This window comes from Camelus bactrianus, chromosome 22 (genome assembly GCF_048773025.1).
Source record: "Camelus bactrianus isolate YW-2024 breed Bactrian camel chromosome 22, ASM4877302v1, whole genome shotgun sequence".
NCBI classification, from domain to species: domain Eukaryota; kingdom Metazoa; phylum Chordata; class Mammalia; order Artiodactyla; family Camelidae; genus Camelus; species Camelus bactrianus.
The window spans coordinates 1,170,450-1,178,190 of record NC_133560.1 but is presented as its reverse complement, the minus strand read 5'-3'; positions in this window follow the sequence as shown (position 1 = coordinate 1,178,190).

Below are 7,741 nucleotides of genomic sequence, written 5' to 3'. Positions count from 1 at the left end.
GAATTATACAGAAAACTATAAAACACTGCTGAAGGAAATTAAAGAAGACTTTAAAAAATGGAAAGATATCCCATGTTCTTGGATTGGAAGAATCAATATTGTTAAAATGGTCACACTACCCAAGGCAGTGTACAGATTTCATGCAATCCCTATCAAATTACCCAGGACATATTTCAGAGGACTAGAACAAATCATTATAAAATTATATGGAACCATCAAAGACCTAGAATTACCAAAGCATTACTGAAGAGAAAGAAAGAGGCTGGAGAAATAACTCTCCCAGACTTCAGACAATACTACAGAGCTACAGTCATCAAGACAGCATTGTATTGGTACAAAAACAGACATATGGACCAATGGAACAGGATAGTGAGCCCAGAAATGAGAGAATTTCTCAACATAAATCTTATAGGCTAGAAAGGAGTAAAATGATATATTCAAAATGCTAATAGAAGAAAAACTGTAAAATAAGACTACTATATCCCACAAAATTGGTATTCAAAAGTGAAGGAGAGATAAAGGCATTCTCAGACAAACAAAAGCTGAAGGAGTTCATCACCAAGAAATATTAAAGGGAGTTATTCAAGTTGAAAAGAAAAGACACTAAATAGCAACAGGAAAGTATACCAAAGTATAAAACTCACTGATAAATATAAATATATAAACAAATATGGAATATTGTACACTCTGATAGTAGTGTGTAAATCACAGCTTATTTTGGTATAAGAGTTAAAACACAAAAGTGTTAAAAATAAACATAAGTATAAAAAGTTATGAATGGATACACAATATAAAAATATGTAAAATGTGACAACAAATATAAAGTTGGAGAAGTAAAAGAGTAGAGTATTTGTATGTGATTGAAGTCAAGTTATTGTCAGTTTAAAAAGAGACATAACTCTAAGATATTTTATGCAAGCCTCATGGTAACCACATGACATGAAAATACCAACAGAGAAGACAGAAGAAAAAGAGAAAACAATCAAAAAGTAACAAAAATCAACAAAACACAAAGGAAGACAGCAAGAAAGGAAAAGAGGAACAAAGAACTATAAGATAGACAAAGCTATAAACAGTTAATGTCCAGCAACAAATGAGTAGATTAAGAAAATGTGGTCTAATCATACAATGGAATATTACTCGGCTTTAAAAAGGTAAGGAATTCCCACCATTTAACACAACATGAATGAAACCGGAAGACGTTATATAAGCGAATTAAGTTGGTCACAGAGGACAAATACTGCATGATTCTACTTACATGAGGTGCCTAAATATTGTCAAAGTCATAGATGTAGTGAATAAAATGCTGGTTGCCAGGAGCTATGAAGAGGATGAAAGGGAGCTTGGTTGCTCATTAGGTTGTCAGTTGCACAAGATGTGTATGTTCCAGAGAGCTGCAGTATGGTACTATGCCTACAGTTAACAATACTGCACTACACACTTAAAAACTTGTTAAGATATATAAAATAGATAAACAAGTTTATACTGTATAACACAGGAAACTATATTCAGTATCTTGTAGTAACATATAAAGAAAAAGATGAAAATGAATATATGTATGTGTTTATGACTGAAACATTATTCTGTGTATCAGAAATGGATGCAACATTGTAAACTGACTAAACTTTAATAAAAATTAAATTAAAAAGTGTGTGTGTATGTGTATACATATTATATATATATAAATATATATAATATATATATATAGCAGTTTGGCCCACTAAAATGTTTTTGAAGCAACAGTACTGCAGAAATAATGAATAAATGCAACACCCAGATTTTTGTTTTCAAATTTTTGTTCACTTAAAAAAATGTAGCAAACAATGTTCCTTAGAGAAATCACACATTGATTGCAGGTGTAGGGGAAAAACACAACATGTGGCTATGATATAGTTTGGTGCCAGAAAACAAAAGTACACTCAAAGATTAATGAGGTCATATCAAATAGGTCGTATCAAATATGCCAAATGGACATATCATGGGCAAGTTTGGGATAATTTTAATATCAAAAAGACTCATGACTATAAGTGATTATATTCACATAACCTAAGCCGGTATCCAGATATAACTTCAGTAATAGGAAACACAGGGAAAGAAAACCAAGATAAAAGACACCATGAGAAAATAAACAGGTGGGATATTCTATATGAAAACTAGTTTCTTTTAAAATTCAATGCTGTTTTAAAATGAATAACACATTAAAAACACAAAATGATAATTCTAGGTTTATATAAACAGATATAACAAATAAATATAGGACATGATACTTGGTTTGACCCTGATTCAAAGATATAAATAAATGATACAGCTAAAAAGGTATGTTAGACGCAATTGGGGAAATTCAAATATTGGCTATCAGGTTATATTAGAGAATTATAAATTACCATTCTTTCCCAGTTACACTAATAACAAATGTTTATTCAGGAAAAATACTTATTCTTGGGAGATGCATGCTGAAATACTTAGGGGTATTGTGAATTGTCATGAAACAAGTTTTAAATGGTTCATCGAAAAAAGTATGTAGAGAGAGAAAGTAAACGTGACAAAATATTAACAAATTTTAAATCTTAATGGAAGGTATATGGGTGTTCATTGCACTATCTTTTCCACTTTTCTGTATGTTTAAAATGTATCAATTTAATGTTTGGAGAGAGAAAAGAACTGTCCAAGTGTAGAAAGGCATTCTTGCAATGCTGTTAAAAATATTATAACTCAGGTTACAATCTAAATGCACTGCAAAAATAAATCACTTAAACACATTTAGTACAGATGGTCCAGCCACAGAATGAATTCAGCCAATCAGTGAACAGTTACCACCCAGGCAAGTTCTCGGCATCAATACTACCCTAAGCCCTGAGGACAGAGTGATAAAGAAAATAGAGAAGGCTTCTGCTCTCAGGGGAGAGCCAAAAACAAGCCAACAAATAAATGAACAAATTCATTACCAATAGGACTGGTGCATGGCATGAAGGAAATAATAAACGACAGAGGAGTTTCCCTAGATTGAGGGAGAGGGAAGGTTACATTGGGGTGGCAGTATTGGAGCTGAGGCTTGAGTGACAACAAGGAGCTGCCACGGGGGACACCTCTTAAATCTTCCCATCCTCACAAGTGATAGCAGAGTGTAAAGGCACTGATGTGAGCATGAGGACTGCTACACAGGTGAAAAAGATGAGCATGGCTGAGGAACATGTTTGCAATTATGGTGCTATGTGAGAAGAGGGGTCTAGAACATCTTCTCTAATAGGATACAACTCTTCAAAGATACATGTACACACAGGATGATACAATGCAAACCACCAACAGCTTGTCACTGTGTTGACATCACAGGAGACCTTTCTCTTTCTCTCACTATCTGTTTTTCCCAAAGTACAAATGAACATGTGACTTTTATATAGATATAGATATAGATATACACATAGATATAGATATAGATATTTTAAATGCTTAGCACCCTCCTGGAGGGAAAAAAAAAACAGCAGAAATAGCTCAGTAACTCCCTGGCACCCTGAATGAAGTTCAATCTGGACACTTGAGAAGGACCATTCTGATCCCACCTAGTCACAATCCAGGAGCTCTTTGCAGGGAACAGCTTCATACATTTGTGAAATGCTTTGCTTTCTTCCTTGACTCTAAACCTTGGGACTAGGACAGAAAATAGGGGAAACTTCTCATAAGCTACCAACAACAGAAGACTAGCTGAGCCTAAACAAACAAACAAAGCAATTAATTAATTTTTTAATATTTTTTATTGATTTATAATCATTTTACAATGTTGTGTCAAATTCCAGTGTTCAGCACAATTTTTCAGTCATACATGGACATACACACACTCATTGTCACATTTTTTTCTCTGTGAGCTACCATAACATTTTGTGTATATTACCCTGTGCTATACAGTATAATCTTGTTTTTCTATTGTACAATTTTGAAATCCCAGTCTATCCCTTCCCACCCTCGGCCTCCCTGGTTAATCTTTTTAAAGTGTGGCTATGACTGATTCAGCATCTTGGTTACTGCCAAGGAGGAAAGCAACCTACCAGTTGCTCGTTAGTGGGAGCCTGATGATTGGCTGCTCAGCCACAGATACCAACAAGAGGGCAGCAGAGGAGTTTGCTTGCTCAAACACAATCCCATATGCCCTATCCTCCAGGGCCTCCATTCTTCCCTCTTCACCCTCTCTTTTAGTTCCCCCCTCAAAATGATCTCCTGCTTTTCAGCTTACTGTGGAGAATAAATCTGTTGGATCTCTACCTTCTGGAGACAATGCTCAAACCACTCATGCCACCTACTCCCAACCATAAACAAACTGAGAAAGTAGCATTTAAACCTTTGTCTTCAATTAAATTGCATGGCGAGTGATTTCCCCAAGTCCCAAAAGGAAAGAGGGAAACTGCAAAAAGTCAAGAAGCCTTGGCTGCTTACTCTCTGAGATTCCCCATACTTATATCAACTTATAAACTTTTATGTGGTGATACTTTTCTTTGGTTTCAGAAAGCTAAATGGACCACTATCTTGGAAGACCTGGAGGGGTCTCAAATTACTGCTGAGTTCAGTCAGAATGTAAGAGTTAGAGAAAAAGGGTTAGAAGCCATTCCAAGATTTATTTTGTTAAAATCGTTTGGTCCTGTGTTCAAAATTGTAAACAACTGAAGGATGAAATGTGGCAAATTAACACCAGCAATTAGAAACTATTTGGAAAAATCAGTCAAGGCTTAAACTGAATTACAAAAGTAGCCTTTGCTCTAGCCACAGCTTTCTGAATGACATAAGACTTGAGCTTTATGACAGAAAAAAGTCTACTGTTAAAATGCTGAGATGCCTGAATTTCAGACATCAGCTCAGCATTGTGAAGGGTAACATTTCTAAAAAATAGAAAATTCACTATCAAATCACATGGCTTTACAATTAAAACAATTACAAAAATCTGAACAAAGACAGGACCCCAAAATAAGGGCTTCCATTGAACAGAATACTTGCTGGCATTACAAAGAAAATTTCACTGGATTTTGGACTGTCTAGACTCCAAATAGAAAGGAAAGCTCCCAAAACACACAGGAGGAATACTAACTTAGCTCTGAGGAAGCAAGCATTCTTTGACCACAGTTCCCACTAAATTCACAGGGTGAGGTTACCTTTATTAGTTGAAGGGCACCCTAACACATTTCTCTTTAATTTTGGAGTGACATATTTCACTTTTAACACTGCTTCCTTTTCTGGCATCTTCTTCAAAGTCACCAAACTGCCAGTGGTGGGTTTTGATAATTTCCCTCATAGTTTGCCTCCCAGTCCCTTAGTATATCTATAAGATCCCTTCTGTGTCAAACAAATTTTCCTCTTAGACCAACTACTCCAATAACTTCATGGATTGGGGTATTATACTTCATTGTGATACTGCAGGACTCCTTTCACAGGTCTCCTATTCATTTCTTTCACTTTTGTTACCTCTAATGGCTTTACCTGACTTCCTTAACCTTCTCTGTCCTCTTCAACCTAGTACCAATCTTACTGTGGACTTAAGTCAATTAGTGGACAGGAGTTCTCTTCTTTCTAGACAAGGAATTTAACTGAAATTGGGCATGTATGAGGTGGAGAACCCCATAATAGAATGCTATGGTAAGTAGAATTAGTTCTGTCCATGCCCACCCCCCCAAGATCCCCCAATATAATATAACACAAGAGAAACTTGATGGGTGCTAATAGTTCAAGAATTATTAGATAAGGTACTCCTGGTTCCTATTTGTATCCCATGCAACACTTTCATTCTGGCTGTTTAAAAGCCAAATGGAAAGGATACTGGCTATTCCAAGACTGAAGATGCTAACATGTTCCCCTTCAAATCTAATAGAACTCTATCCTGAGGTCTATTTAAATGTTCCCATAACTATATACTTCAACCCTCAATCCACCCTTATCAGAATTTCCCCTTCCCACTCTAGCCTTAAACTCTCTATAATCACTCAGCTTTAGGCTTCTTTTTCCCTTCTGTGGATTTTTGGAAATGTAGGGACCCTAAAAGCAACTACCACATGTGGAAAAGACTAGTTGAAAACAGAGTGGATATTTTACCAACTCAAATGAATTTGAAAAATACCCAGATAGCTGCTTGGTGTCTTCCTAGTCCCCTTTCAAAAATTGAGTTTACAGTCACCTTGACACTTATCCAGATGTCAGGCTTCATCCCACACTCACAGAGGCCTGCAGACCTGGGCAGATGTCACACACCAAACCAGACTCTTCCTCACTACCACTGAGTGTATTCCATCACGTTTTGTTTCTCTTTGGCTGATCTAGGAGTTACTGGCAGTGCTATGTTGTTGGGAGTGAGACAGTTACTGGCATAGATGTGTGGATGCATGGCTTGGGGACCAGGCAGGAACCCATGTGGATGATGCATAGACACATGGACAGTACACAGATTCCTTTTCTGCATCTCTGCTCCAAGACAATGAGGATAGTTAGACACTGTTTAACCCAAATGGCACTAAAAGCAGACACTCAGCCTGAGATTCTGGACTTGGACCATTTTACTTGGCTTGTAAGACAATGATACATATATGAGCTGATGACAACCCCTGGTATATCGTAGCACCACATTTACTTAAACCAGGATGACTTCCCATTGTCCACCTTTGTAAACAATGTCTTACTGGAATATAGTTATGCCCATTTGTTTACCTATTGCATGGATGCTTTCACTGAATAGTTGTGACAGAGACCCTATATCTCAAAAAGCCTAAAATATTTACTATCTGGCCTTTTATGAAGAAGTAACCATAGACACGGAGAATGCTGAGGAAGGTGGAGAAGAGGAGGAAGGAGAAGTACTCCCTATACCCTCACAGTCTGGCTTCCTTGGACATCTCCCTGCTGCACTTCTCATCTTTCACTTATACGCTGCTCCATTTTCTTTCTCACAAATGTGTGCCCCCAGTCACTTTCTTATCTGACCAAATACATCCCTTTGGAACTGGTCCAATTGGCTAAATTCCTGTGGAAAGAGGGTATCTATGTTAGGAGAGGGTCCATGTGTTAGGGAAGTACAGGCATGCTGAGCAAAATGCCAATAGTGAGCATCTCCAGATAATACAATGAAGGGTTGTTCATTTCCATCTTTAATCTTTATTTTCTAATTATGATAAAAGATTTTCATTTAAATAAACATATATATTAAGGAACAGATGTAAAATGTTAAAAGCCCTTTACTAACAAAAATACCCAGGAATCCCCGCCAAGAGGAAAATGCTTGAAATATACTTGTTGTATACAGCCTTGCTTACATTTGTGCCATGGATTTTCTATTTTTCTTGTTTGCCAAGGAAACTTAAGCCGCCTTTGGCAACTTTACAGGGGGGGAGAGATGTATCAAGAAGGGGGGCTATGAAGGCCTTCCAGTGCAGGGCAGCCCACAGAAAGCGGTGGCATGTGTTAAGATGTGACTATTAAATAGCTTTTTCTAATCTCCTCTCACCATGAACTACACACCCATATTCGTACTGTAATCAGTGGATCTAGCATGACTCTGCTAACTGAAAAACAGCATGAATTACTTTTGCTTTCAGCTTCAGTTTTATTACCATCATACTAGATGGACCAAGAAAAGATGAACCTCTTCGCTCTTTTTTAGCTTTCATGAAGGAGAGTCAGACTGGTAGGAGGAACTAGTGAGCAAGGTGTGAGAGGCACTGAGAACCGTTCTTTTATCCCCAGTGTGTGGAGCAGGTATGTCCTTGTCTTTTAC